Source organism: Mastigoproctus giganteus, chromosome 10 (assembly GCF_048544385.1).
Source record: "Mastigoproctus giganteus isolate SK-2022 chromosome 10, ASM4854438v1, whole genome shotgun sequence".
NCBI classification, from domain to species: domain Eukaryota; kingdom Metazoa; phylum Arthropoda; class Arachnida; order Uropygi; family Thelyphonidae; genus Mastigoproctus; species Mastigoproctus giganteus.
The window spans coordinates 213,362,298-213,377,643 of NC_143584.1; the positions used below are offsets into that span (position 1 = coordinate 213,362,298).

A 15,346-nucleotide genomic window follows, 5' to 3' on the forward strand; every position below is an offset into this window, starting at 1 on the left:
AGTCTCGACCTGTACATTGTCATATCGATCTCTAGCTTAGTTATTTCGTAGTATGCTCGCATGATGTACGTATTTATTTCAATGCTCCGCTTGTTGCGTTGGCGTTTTCTCCCTTCCTGGATGGGTATTAGCACAGTTGCGCAGGAAGCACTTCCACTTGGTGAGGATGAATGATCTTGCCCTTCTCTTGTGGTAGCCATACTGGAAGAGCGTCATTTGCTCCACTGTCTTCCTTGGGAGATTGTCTCCGATTTTTAGAACTGACCAATTTATCCTGTTCCACTCGATGCGGTATGATTATTATTTACGTGGGTAGCACAGTTGGTAGGATAGCCGTCCTCCCCTATTTGGAACGCTATTTGAAACGTCATTTTCAAATAATCCGTATAATATTTCATCAAAATCAGTATCATCGAAAAAAAAGTCTTCCTCGATGGTCAGAAGCTCCATTAGGTCGATTTGTTTGAACATGTTCCAAATGCTTTTATCATTGGATCATACTTTGCAATTGGAAAATCAATAAATATGTTCCAGTATTTACAGACAAACTGGCGTCTTCTGCTGTCCATCAAAGTCAAACTACCAAACGACGATCAATTTATTTACGAAATGCACGAGAGCACACAAGCACGTGCCAAAGAAAAAAAAAAAAAAGAAAGAAAGGAAAAACTGCCTGAATATAATCGTATTTTCCTCAGATTGATAATTAAAATATAATAAAATTAACGCTTGTTAAACTTTCATAACTCAATTGTTTGAAAGAAGGGCAGCTGCCAAACGATCACGTTACAAAAAGCAGAACTTAAAAAAAAATGTGATGAAATCTAAATTAAATCAGAAAATCATATCGTCTGTTATCTTTCAAAACTAAAATTCAAAAAGACAATCACGGTTTAGAAAGAAAAAAAAAAAGTCTGTTTATTGCAGCAGTATGTAAAGAAAGAGAGAGAGAAAGAAAGAATCGATAAAATATTACACCAAATAACTGTCTGAATTAGTTCTGAAATACAGAATAGCATTCACAGAGATTTGCTGTTATGAATTTGCCTTTATTTGAAGCAGGGGGTGGAGGACATGTAACCAGGTACCTTTGCGTAATTAATTTTTCAAATAAATGCTGCCAGAAATCAAGTCAAAACATCGCAACACTGAAATAAATGAATTTATACTTTTCATGATTAATTCAAAATAAATAAACCACAATGTTGATTCTTAAAATAATTGATCTGTGAGATAATATATACACCTCCGCTTAAAAGTTTGGAACCATGTTTCCTTTTTATTAATTTTCAAAATTTTTATTAAAATATAGGACCAACTTGTTTAACAATTTTTATTAAAACATTTTCTATTATGCATAAAAATATATAAAAAAGTTAAATTTAAGAAATATGTCAAAATTTTCTAGAATATTCCAGAAAGGACTAGAAGATTCTGAATGTGGTAAAACATTGAGAAGCTTTCTGTAGATCGTTCTAGAATATTGTAGAAAGTGGGAGTATTGTTTCAATATTATAGAAGACTGTAGATGATTCTAGAATATTGTAGAAAGTGGGAGTATTCTTTCAATATTGCAGTTTGGTGTAAGTTTTGTGTGTTTCGTGATAAACATGGCAAGAAATAAGGAACTGACTGTTGAAAAAGAAGTAGAGTACTATTATAATTCCGTATAAAGAAAGTTATTCCATGAGAAGTATTGACAAAACACTAAGTATTTCATTTAAAAGAGTACAAACTACCATTCGATGATTCAAGGAGACTGGCAATTTAGAGACTGCACAAGATAAGACCATAACACTGATTTCTAAACGCAATCGACTAACTTCAATTGAAATCCGAGCTGAGTTCAATAGGAACCAAGAAACTCTTGTGTCAATATCCATTGTAAAACTTTGTCTTAAACAAGCAGGATTTCATGGTCGTGTAGCGGTGCAAAAACCCTTATTAAAAGGACAAATCGAAAGAAACAGTTGGCTAGGCTAAGAGCCATTAACATCGGGCAATTGAAGAGTGGAAAAACATTCTGTGGACGGATGAATCCAAATTTGAAATTTTTGGATCCAAGCGTAGATAGTTATGAATACATCATTTTAAATCATAGGTTGTATGTATGCTCTTTTGACCTGGAGAATTAGTCCATATGGGCCTTGGCCCTGGAGGCACGCATAGGATGAAGCTGTTAATACATGTATGTACTGTATGTATGTATCCAAGAATAGAGTTTATGCGAAACGATCAACTGAATAAAAAATGGTGCCACATTGTTTAGTGCCTACAATCAAGCACGATTGTGTCCCATCATGATCTGAAGCTGCTTCTGTTTTTCTGGCGTGGGTGACCAATTTTAAGGGAAGAAGGCTGTAAAAATATTCTTGAACATAATGCAATATTCTCTGGACGAAATTTTGTGGAAGAGATTTTATATTACAACAAGACAAGGACCCGAAGCACAGCTCTAAGCTGTGCATGGACTTTCTAGCAAGTAAACAACAAGAAGGAATATTGCTAAATTATGGTGTGGCCGTTCCAATCACCTCACTTAGACCCAATAGAGCTTTTATGGGATGAGATCATCTAGACCGTCAAGTCCATGAGAGCTGCCCATCTTCACAAAATTTATGGGAAACCTCGCAGATCGCTTGGAATAATGTCAGTCAAGACTAAAAAATGAAATGCCAGAATCACGTCTGTGTAAGACAGTGATAAAATCTCTTGGAGGATATTTTGATGAAAAATCAGTATAGTTGTTAATAATAATAGTTTCAATATATTTTGCTTTAAATTTTTCAATATTATTTAAAAAATCTTAAAATACTCTGTAGTATGTTTTTTTTATATATGTAATAACCCTTATATTGTCATAGTTAATTTTTTAAAAAAAATAATGGAATCTGTTGTCATACGCTGTGATTGCAAACTTTTAATTGGGAGAGTGTATAAACTGTGGTTAACACTGAATAAAATACATAAAATTAAAATCAAAATACACAAAAACAATAAAAAATGTAAACCTATGAATATGTAAAAGACGCTACTGCCACATTGGATCATATGATAGCAATACTTGTGCAATGAGTATTGTTCTGCAACACTCATTGCACAACCGTTACAAAAAGAACAGTTCGAAAGACACCCAATAATAGAGTTATGGAACCAGACTTTAAAGAGTATGTCTGGTAATGAAGCAGGGCTGGTGCTATCGTTTGAGGCGTCTGAGGCAAATCCTCGTAACGGCGCCTAATTCATTTAACGCGCATATATATGCACTAGCGCACCAGCGCCTATTTTAGACCGCGCCTGTGACTAGTGTCTCACTTGCGCACCCCTAGCGCCCGGCCTGTAACGAAGTATTCGAATCGAGTTATACTGGGTTCTTCTTTAACAGTGAACATGGGGCTATTTTTAGAAGGGCCTCGTAAAGTGCAGTTATCAGGGCCTCTAATAGCACCACTTGAGTCAATACACCAACCATAATTATTTTTAGCAAGATAAGGCAAAAATCAGCTATATAAGCATAGCGTTTTTTTTTTATTAATTCATAAAAAATTAAATTGTATACCAAAAGGCATTTTCTAAAACATTAATGTACTCCACAACCAGCTGTGCTTGGTACCATAAAACGTCATTTCATGGTCCATACACCAAAACGCTATGGCTGCCAACTTGCGAAATTCTTCTAAGTTGCAGTTTCATCATGAGTGTGTTGGCGATTATCTTTAATTCATTTATCATCGCTGTATATATGAATATTTATGCTGCATATGTCTTAAAAATTATGATAACAATAAGAATAGTGTTTGAATATTTAATTAGTTTATCTTTTTATATACATTTTCCATTTCACAGTTCTTGAGATAACGAAATTTATAAAAGATAGGAAGTTAGCAGCGCTACTGCTTGCAGTGGCGATTTTTGGTACTAAGGCCATTAAGCTCGATTTATTTATAAATTTCTATCTTTCGTTCGTTTCTACTTGATTATATAACTGTATTTGGTTATTTTTTTTTCCCTGTAACGTAGTTTCAATATAGATAAGTCTGCATTCTTTTAACTATCAGTGAACGCTTGATTTTATTTTAAGATTAATGTGCTTTAGTTTCGTAATTTTGATTGAAGTCTGTGTGTTCAAAATGGCTTGTAATCAAGCTATTTATTTATAAAGATAGTTGTTTAATTTTGCATGTCAGCTTCTGACCTTATTTTTATTTCTACCCATCACTTTAATATAAATTTAAAAATATTTAATATATAAATTATAAATAGTAATTATTAAAATTAAAACTTTATTAATTATTAAAATTAAAACTTTATTAATTAATATTAATAACTTATATTAATTTATTAGTATAAATGATCTCATTATTATTTTTCGTGATTAAATTTTCGTTTTTTATTTCCAGTTTTTATTTTATTTTAAAATCCTCCTACTACCACGCGACATATGAGTCATGTGGTAGATGGGGGATGATGGATGATTCCAAAACGATAATGTGGATTGAATATATGCCCAGACAAGTCAATGTCCAGAGACTATTTATCACTTTCAATGGAGGTCTATTTATTTCACTGCAATTTAGAAGTTTTAAGTAATAACTTAAAACTTAAAACTTCTTAATTATTATAAAGTACAAAAATCTACATAGTTTATATTCTAAGCCAATAAGATATAAATAAATTTGCCCTCGTAGGGAGCACAGTTAGTATTATCGCCATTCTCACCACACCGGGTGGAAAAGACCTGAGTTCGAGTGCCATTGATGACGCGAGAAATATTTGTTGGCTTTTTTTCACTACGTGGCTGAGTTAGTCGGTCTTAGCAAGGGTAGCAAGGTTTTCTCCCGGAAATTCAGGTTTTTATTCCATTAAACAGAAAATCGAAAACAGAACACACGCAATTTACAGACAGTATATAGGAAGCAATATGGCCCTGCTCCTAAAACCGTATTACAACATAAATAAATCTGGCTTTATTTGGTAAACTCGGCTATAATTTTGCTAGAGCCCAAGAAATTCCACAATAGGCAACTTTTGTACGTTTTAGTTTCGAAAAACTTTTCTCCCTGAAGCTACAATTCCGTGTTTGGAAATTCACCCAAATTCCCTCCGTAGGGGCCCGTTCATCTAGGTAATTTTCTGCTTGTTTTTAAGCAGAAAATTAGATGAACGTTTAGGTTTATGTAAATTTTCATGTAAACGACAAAATGTGCTATTAACCAACTTCTTTAATACATTTTTTCGTTGGGTGGTGGGTGTTTGCTTATTTAGAGCTCTGATTTTCAAACTATTGATCGAGACTCCTACATTTCTAAAGGCTTCTGCAATCGGATTTTTCCAATCTCAAGATGAGGCAACAGGGTGTCCTTGTGAATAATAACTCACTTCAATATGGTATTTCAACATGTAAATCAACCCGGGAGTATACATTTCTTCAGATAAAATATTTTATAGGATATGGATATGAGCGACAAACTCTGGTGCCGTTCTAATAATGGTAATAATAATAATAATTAATTCTCAGGAAGGTCAACCAACGAAAAAAACAATCTTCAAATCCTCCCATGCTGTAATATACTTTTTTTTTATAAATATGAATATGCGTGCATATTAATTTTGATTTTTGTCTATTTTGCATATTATCTTGGAGAAATTCCCAACCATTCTAAATAATTGTAATCCCGTTGCTGGAACCCCCTTATAAAATGAATTAGAAATTCCACAATAGAAAAAAAAAAAAAAGGTATAAAAATTAAAATCATGACAGAAGCAAAATGATCTGGAATTTTTGAATTGTAAAATGTATTTTTATTTTGAGTTCCTATAGTTAATGTTTTCGTATATAAAACAAGATAACTGCACCTGAATTTGGATTTTTGTGCTCCTATAGTTAAGTGATTGTTAATTTTACTTAAAACAAAAATAAAATTATAGATCATTTTGCGTACTGTTTTATGAAATAATATTAGCGTTGATAATATTAGAGTGCCCTAGAAAAACAAGGCAGTGAGAAATACATCACCCTGGATTTTACAGATGGGTCCGGACTAGGCCTGATTTTTCTTCTTTATAGTGCGTTTTATTCCAATAGTTTCATTTCCAAGATTCGATTTGTCCCGATTTTCATCTGTTCACTGTACCCCGTAGAGGAATCTATTATTCATAAAAAAAACTAGAAAGCACTGTGACCGGTTTCGGACCTATTGGGTTCCATCATCAGACAACAGGTAGCGACAATTATCGACCTTGTTCCACGCTGTAAATAGCAGCAAAGAGGTGTTCGGGAGAACTTTGAATTGAGTGTAAATTTCACCGAAGTAGGTGAATTTTTACATTTCATATTGTGAATGCCTTCAGAAAGGGTTACCCTAATATTGCACTACATCCAATAAGCAACGCTTCACCACTGAGAAGACTAATGTTACTTATTCTCAGCGGATACCACCACCGTTCCGCCTAGAATTCGCTGGAGAAGTGTTGCCTATTCGAGAATCCAGCGTCGAAGCGTTGCTTATTCTAGTTAGTTCAATGTCAGTGCAACTCGTTGTGAAGGCATTCACATTATGAGATATCACAAAAACGATGCCACCTACTTCGGTGATTTACAAAAAACTAAAATGATGCTACGCGCTAACTTGATCAATTAATCCATTTTCTGTAGTCTTGATGCTTTCAGCCTTAAAACCTTTTTAGTATAAAAATTTATATATAATGGAACGGACATATTGCAATTGTTTTCATAAATATCCATAATTGGACTGCTTCGACCACGTGAAGATTTTGTCGTTAAGTTCTGAATTTTTCTGAACACTTCTGAATTACTTAGTGGATTGTTCTCTGTCTTATTGTAATTGTGACCTTTTAAGGTACGTTGGAACTCCAAAGGAGCTCATCCTTCCAACTTGATAATAAGTTTAACGAACAGAATGTTAAGAAATCCTCAGTTTAAAAACGTTTCTCATAAAAATGATCGTTTAATTTTTATTTGTGTAAATATTTCATACCCTTAGGCAGTGGTGGGATTCAGCCGGTTCGCACCGGTTCGGCAGAACCGATACCTAATTTTTTGTTGAGTTCGGCGAACCGGTTGCTAAAATGGCACTTGTGATCAGGGTCCTCTCTAAGGTGGGCGCCTGGTATTCTATGCCATTTATTAATTCAGCAAGAAATTTTCGTTTAGTATCGATAAAATGAAGAAAATGTGTGTTCTGACTGATGTTTATCAATGATATAAGCATAGTGTTTTGTTTATAAGAGTTTATGATATGACCACACGTGGACAGAACCAGTAAAATATTCAAATATATAGGCACATATCCGCTCCTGCTCTATAATATATTAAAATAAAACATTTTTTAAATTTTTTGCAGTAGCCCTTAAAAGGATGAAAAGGCAACAGAGTTTGACAGGTTTTTTCAATAAGAAACAAAAATCAGAATTTGTTGTATTAGAATTGGCCTTGGATTCAGTTACAACGCCAACAATTTTCGTCGAACTAGTTGAATTGGAAAAACAAGATGCAGAGACAATAAGTTCTTCAGTTATGGAAAGTTTAAATAATGTTGGGCATATTAAGAACTACCTAGAAAAAAATTTAATAGGATTTTGCTCCGATGGTGCCAGCGTTATGCTTTGGAGAAAATCTGGAGTGAGCACTAGGATTGCGAAAGAGTTTCCAAACATAATAATATGACACTGTTTAAATCATCGCCTCCATCTTATTTTAGATGATTCGATAAAGGAAATAAAGCAAGTAAATCATTTTAAAATATTTATTGATAAGATATATACTATTTTTCATCAATCCAATAAGAACCAAATTGAACTTTCCAAAATATCTGAACAACTTGTAATTGAAATTATAAAGATTGGTAGAGTTTTGGGACCAAGATGGGCTGGCTGTAGTTTAAGGTCAACCCTAGCTGTGTGGCGCGCTTATCCAGCGCTACATCACTATTTTTCTTCAAATAAAAAGTACTTAGGTATGGCTGCCCGTCTTGAAAATATATAATATTTTATAACTGATTTGGCACATTGATGATTGATATTTTAAATGGAATTTCTCTTCTTTCAAATGCACTGCAAGCAAGAAATATAGACATAATAAAGGCTGAAAAACTCTTGATAAGATCTATTAAAGCATTTCAAATGCTTGGAAAGGAAAAGAGTCCATACGAAAAAAAAGTTGATGAATTAATTACTTCAGAAACCTTCAAAAAATATAAAATTTGTAGAAAATCATCGATTTGTCGGGCTTCCTAGGGGAAGACTTTTAGAAAACATCGTAACGAATTTGAAAAAATAGGAATAAATTGCAATTTCTCAATTTTTTGTAGCCAGATTACTGGAATATGGAAGAAGTACTAGTTCCATGGAAAGCAGCTGAAGAACAATTGCTCGTAATTAATGACATTTTTAATTACCAAATTGATATTAATGATTACCGAGATTTCGTGGAAAACGTTTTAAAAAATTCCCAGAATTATGCAATTCCTGAAAGTGTTCAAAGAGTTAAAAATATTGTCAGAACAATTGCTGTAAGTTCAGCAGAAGCGGAAAGGGGTTTTTCAAAGATGAACATAATATGTTCAGAGAAGAGAAGTCGCCTAACTGTTTCTAATATATCAAACACAATGACTATTAGTCTAATCGGCCTACCTCTAAAGGAATGGGATCCTACTCCTCCAGTGAAAAGATGGTTAAGGATAAATCACTCAGCCGATGATGCTCGGATAAAAGCGAAGAAAATTGCAAGTGAGGACGCCAATCAAGAAGAATATGGAACTACCTAAAATAACAGTTTTATTGTTTTTTGTCAGGTATTATTTAATATTTTTTCATTAATATTTTAAAACTCTTTCTTATAACATAATCTAGTTTTTTGGACCTCTTTTATTGTTCTTATTTAAGTATTAACTGCATGAAATAATAAACTACCTTTCGGTGTATAGTTTTTTTATACTTAGAACGGTCATTAGAGCAGCGAACCGGTTGTTAAATTATTTGAATCCCACCACTGCCCTTAGGTCATTTACCCTTGTAAGAAGTTCTAAACCTCCAGTGCCTTGGAAAACATCTTATCCGGGTTCGACTGTAATTATCGTTATACAATACGATTAATAAACATTTATTTAATTGATTTGTGGCTAATTTAAAAAATTTTAGATGGCGCTCCAAATTTATTGTGTTATTAACCTCGAGTAGTATTCATTTTGGGTTTTAAAGGAGATGGGCTGCGTGAACAGTTAGCCGTGATCGTCTAGTGGTTAGGACATTGCGTTGTGGCCGCAATAACCCAGGTTCGAATCCTGGTCACGGCATTTTTTATTTTTATTTTTTTTTTTAGTTTTGCTTTAAACTTTTTCTATTTTTAAATTAATCGAACCTTCCAATTTCTCTTAATTTTTTATATTTTCCTAATTTAAAATACATTTTGAACACTAAAAATATTTATTTTTAAAAATTAAATATCATTTCTTTTTCAAACTGGCGCGTTTATTTATTTTATTTTTTTTAATTAAAAGCTTGAAATATACAAAAGACACACGGCGTCCCAAATGCCGTATATTTAGTGCGGTATGTATTTACGGAGTCGTAAGACGTTTGTCGAATTAAATGTGTCGTAAAATCGATGAGCGTTTGCGATAATTCAACTGATCCCGTTGACCCAATATACGGCAATTTGGAACGCGTCAGACGAGCTTCCCGACTACGTGTCGACATGTACGGAAAGTGCGAGCGTACATTTCGGCGATTGCTTTTACGAGGTTCATTCAGCGGATCAAAACGCCACGGAGAATACGACGAAAGTTGTTTGGGGGGGGGGGGGAGGTTGTTAAGTTTTATGGACATATCGATGTTGTAATCCTCAAAATGTCTACCCTTGAGGGGTGGGGGGATGAGTTTACTCGTTACCACGTTATTTTTATTTATTTATTGATTTTTTTTTTCGGGAAGAAGAACTTTTAGTATCACTAAACTCGAACTTGTTTATAGTTCCCTAATTTTTTCGATAGATGGCACTACATTCGTAATGAAAACTTGATCTTAGTTTGGGTAACTACTAAGCTACCATCTGTCACTTAATTGCTTTTACAAGTCGCCTTACTGGATCGAGATTGGTATTAATCGGGTCTGATCCAATTTATTTACTCGGTGGATGTAATAGGAGACACCAGTAGGAGAGTGTTATATCGTTTTACCACCTGGGGTGCTCTTCTCCTATAACCATTGAAGCTGTGTGGGTTCATCACTAAAAATGTTAGCACGAGTAACAACACTGTTTACGATATTAAGAGATGTCACAGGAGGAATACCGTATTTTTCTGTATATAGGAAATACTATATTACTATAAAAACAGGCACTAAAATTATATGAGGTCCAATATCATATTTACGTAGGCTGAATCTCTTGGTGCATATAATCGAATAATCTCAATAACCTGGTGTGGTAATCAAGAGATTTCATTAATCGAAATAATTTATTCAAACTGTAGCCTCAACTATCCTCAAAGGGAACTTGTTCCAGTAATCAACGACCCGCTGGCTAAAAGAAAACATCCTACAATCCAGTGTAAACTTCTTCCGTTGTAATTTATGGCCCCCAGTTCTGGAACACACCTCAATCAGGTCCCATCTAAGGTTGCCAAGCCTCGTACGGTTGCCCTTTTGCCGATTTCACCATGAGAGTTGCTGGTCTTTGAGCCCTTTCAAGAAACTCAATGTCATTTTACAGATCATTAAGGACTCTAAATCTTTAGGTCGTCTGCAAATTTTCGGAACCCCATTTCTGATGTTACACCAATCCAAAGGACATCCATTAATCATCTCTATCTTCTGCCCTGAAGCCATCCTGCAATCCATCTTAGAATCTTTCCAATAATCCCATGTTCCAGCTTATAAAGCAATCTCTCATGAGGGACTCAATCAAAATAGCAAACTAGGATTGATTTTTCCTTAACAAAACCATGTTGTCCTTCAGAATGCAAGTTCTATCTAAATATCCTTGGATTGCACGTTTAACAATTGTCTCTAAGATTTTCTCCACAGCTGAAGTTCTCTCTTAGAACTGCCTTTATGTATTGGCGATACGCTGTCACTTCTACAATACAAAGGAATCTCTCCAGGGTCTAATGGCCCACATAATTAACTTCAATGGTTCAATATGCACTCTCTGGGCGCCTTCCTAAAAATTACTAGGTATATGCATGAGCCTTACTTGCCTTTAGGCTTTCAAAAAACAGTCTGCGTCACCTGAGACCGACTAACTCAGCCACGTTGCCAAAATGATTCATAAAAACTCCTCGCGTCATTGACAGGATTTGAACTCGGGTCTTTTCTACCCACTAACGGAAGGACAGTGATTATACCAACTGTGCTACCCACAGGGATCAATATCATTCTATAAGTGCCAAATATAAAAACTAAGTTGCATAAACCAACAAATGTATTTATAAGACGAGTACCCACAAGATATTTTTAAACTTGAGAACATCTTCTTTTAGAGGTGCATCTTATTTACCGAAAAATACGGTAATGTGTAATACAAAGGTATTCTTCTAAAAGATCTGGTTTTAATCATCTGTTAACAACAGTGTGGTGTTGAGGTGGAGCATAATCGACTCGAGTATCCACGTCTAACCTGTTATTATTCTCTTCAAGGACGCCAAAATTCTTAAAGACCTTATTGACTTCGGGGAAAGTGTCATCTTCTTAGACATCTTTTTTGTATGGGCCCAGAAATCGGGCTTTCTTTATGTGTCACCTGATTATCTTTTGTGTTTCCTCCCTCCCAGCTGTCCCCATCGCCTCTTTTTTTATACCGTCCCTTTTTTTCTTTTATTCCTCTAGGCAACCGAGTGACAATTTCCAAAATTTCATCTTCTGCTCATTGTCAACCTGTCACACGTCACAGTGACGTCACACTTCACAATTAATCGCGTAGCTGCAGATATTGTTGATGTCTTTAATATAGCTGGAGGTAAATCTTACTTTTGTTATTAGTTAACCGCATCATCTTTCAGAAGAAACCTATAAAAATGGTCCAAAACGTTCTTCTTTCTATTCTTATTCTTTGTAATATGTCCATGTCCCACGGACTCTCGGATTACAGCGATGTAGCCATGACTAACTCCCTACAGGGAAGTATTCTCACTCACTCCCCCCACAAAGTAATATTTTACAGACTATGGGGGGAAATTTCAATAAAAACAACCGGCGCTCTGTGTGTTGGTAAAGAGCAACAACGCGCCAACTGTTTCTCTTTTAATATAAACCGCAATAAAGTCGACAACCCTCTCTTTCAACAACGATCCAGTTTCCAAAGTGAAAGAAAGTCGAAGTTAAAAGTCATTTCTTCACCTCTCATCCCAGCATGGTGAGGTTATTGATGGTGAGCTAACAGAACAAACTTTTTTACTTCGCTACTCCTAAAAAAAGAAAAAAAGAAAAAAGCAATGTGAATAAACTTAAAAACATCAAAAAGGTGAAATGGCTTCAGCACACGAAGAAGAAGTCATTGCAAGAAGTTTTAAGGAGACTAATAGAGCGTGTCACAGATGCTTTACCTATGTAAAGCTGTTATAGGTAGTACTGAGTCCTCGAGGATAGCAGAGTTGTTACAATCAATCTCCTCCTACACCCGATGGAAAAGACCTGAGATCGAATCCCATCAAAGATGAGATGAAGTTTTATGGGATTTTTCACAACGTGGCTGAGTTAGTCGGTCTCAGGAGAAGATAGCATGGTGTTTTCTCCGGAAAGTCAGTTTTTTTGTCCAGCATGGATGAGCCGATACTTTTACAACAACCAACCGTGGTTTTCCCAGACATAAAAGAAAAGTAAATATTCAATTAAACTGCATGATTTATTAACAGTATTTATGTACACAATATGGTATTAATAGGTCCTCGTTAGTAGCACAGTTGGTGGGATCGCCGTCCTCCCCAAACCTTGTGGAAAAGACTTGAGTTCGAGTCCCGTCGATGACGTGAGCAATTTTTATGGGCTTTTTCACAATGTGGCTGAGTTAGTTAGTTTCATGCGAGGGTAGCATGGTTTTTTTCTCCTGGAAACTCGGGTTTCCAGGAGAATCATACATGCAATTTAAAGACAGTATAAAAGAAGCAATATGGCCTTAGTCGCTGATGCTCCTAAAACCCTATTACAACAACAGTATTAATCTTAGATACAAACTACAAATTTATCTGCGTTCATTTCTGATTTTTTTTTAAACTTGTGGTTAGCCTGATGTTGTTTTGGGTTTTAGGGACATCAACAGCGAAGGCCATATTGCTCCGTGTACACTGTCTGCAATGCGTGTGTTCTGTGGTCGATTTTCTGTTTGCTGGATGAAAAAAACCATGCTATCCTCACCTAAGATCGACTAACTCGCCCACTTTGTGAAAAGGGCTCCATAAACTTCCTCACGTCATTGACGGGTCTCGAACTCAGGTCTCTTCCACCCAGTGTGGGGAGGACAGCGATTTTACCAACTGTGCTACCCACGAGGGCGTAATTTGATTTTTTGGGTCGGGTACTAAGAACTAGAGTCACCCATCATAGCTTCATATCAAGCCTTAAGACCAACCCAGTTCTTCAGACCACTCCAAACCGAAAGTTAACCGATCAGTTCCTAACCGATCGGATAATAGCTGCAGTACATACACTCCTTGGATGGCGACCTCTACAAGTTCGCAGTGGATAAGAAATATAGACAGAACTTAACTCCATCGACTTCCTTCTCAGGACAACGTCACAGGACATTAGAATCTGCTCCCGAGGACCAGTCCATCACTGCCATGGATCAATCATTCCAGTGTTCAAACCTTCTTCAAAAGGACTTCTTCCTGGAAATAACGTTACTTGCTGACTTACTGTTGTATAAGTTCGGTTGCATATTAACAAACCAGTTCCACATTGATGCGCAGTAGAGAAAGTAAGAGTTTGTTTTTTGGAACCAAGGGATTGTTTACCACATAGGTACACTACATTATTTGTAGTGTACCTATATACCTGCCAAGCGGTGGGTTTGTCCACTAGCGAGAGGGGTGACAGCGTCGCGTTGCCCAGGAACCAGGTATCCTTTGAATTCTGTCCTTTCATGAATATTACAGAGACTGTGAGAGAAATGTCAGAGGTCTATGGAGACAAGTGTTTGAAGAAAACCGCAATTTTCAACTGGCACATTAAAGAAAGTCGAGAATCTGCGACCACTCTCAAAGACTTATCAAGAAATGATTTCCGGGAGAACTTCTAGGAGTGGGTTCATCGATGGTGCTCAAGTGCCTCCACTTCGAAGGAAATTATTTTGAAAAGGAGAGAGAAATGGCAGATCTCATTGGAAAAGAAGGTTACTTCAGCCAAAATATGCTAAGAAACAGTTAAATAAATAAATAAATATATAAAAAAACACTTCTTGCTACATACACTGCTCGACAAAATTAACAGAAAGCGTAGAAAACTTGGTGTAAGCTTGCGACTATGGAATAATGATGAAAAGAGGAGAGAGTGAGAAACTTCGGACAAGTATAATGGACATTTATAGGGGTTGTATAAGAATTACCAAAAAGGCCACATTACAGTAGTCGATACAAGACGCTTGAAAATCAGTACGGGTGTGTACCTCTCCAATGGCTAAATGCTCGATATCAGAGTGTCTACAAGATTCTGTGGCAATAAATCCCATTCTTCCACCAGCGCAGACCTTAGCTCATCAAGCGACACAAGGAGTCGGTTGTGGGCATGAAATGGTATCCTCAATTGCGTCCCAAGCATGTTCGATTGGATTTAAGTCTGTGATGGTGCTGGCCAATTCAGTTGTTGGATACCTTCAGTTTCAAGATACTGAAGTTTCAAGATACTTTCATTCCTTCACCAATTGAGCTCAATGTGCAGTGTCATTGTCGTGCATGAAAAGTTTTTGGGTTCGAAACTAACTCTGAATTCACTTTTGTTTTTTCTATTTCATTTTGACTAGAACAGAAGAACTTCTAATGGAAACACAAAAGAGAAAAATATCCACAGAGAGTGGTTATTAATATTAATGGTTCTCCATTGACCATGATGATGGTCCATGGAGAGCCAGTAATATTAATAACTAGTCATCTTCACAATCATCAATCCATGATGATGGATTGATGATTGTGAAGGCATATCAATCTTAATGTCTAAATTTGCAGATAATTGAAAAGCTGGCGGGGTGGATAATGACAGAAATTAAGGTTTGCTACTGCAATTAGATCTAGGGAACTTAGTGCATATGGGGGATGAGAAGTGGCAGTTGATATTCAACACTGGTAAATGCAAAGTAATGTATATGGTAATGCAAATCCCATATTAATGTACAAACTGT

General features: G+C 35.7%; 1 non-coding gene across 1 annotated transcript; it reads left to right on the forward strand.

Moving 5' to 3' along the window:
• Window positions 1-9,242: 9,242 nt before the first annotated feature.
• Window positions 9,243-9,314, forward strand: TRNAH-GUG (transfer RNA histidin (anticodon GUG)). The gene has a single exon. It is a non-coding gene; the product is annotated as a tRNA-His (tRNA).
• The last annotated feature ends 6,032 nt before the right edge of the window (window positions 9,315-15,346 follow it).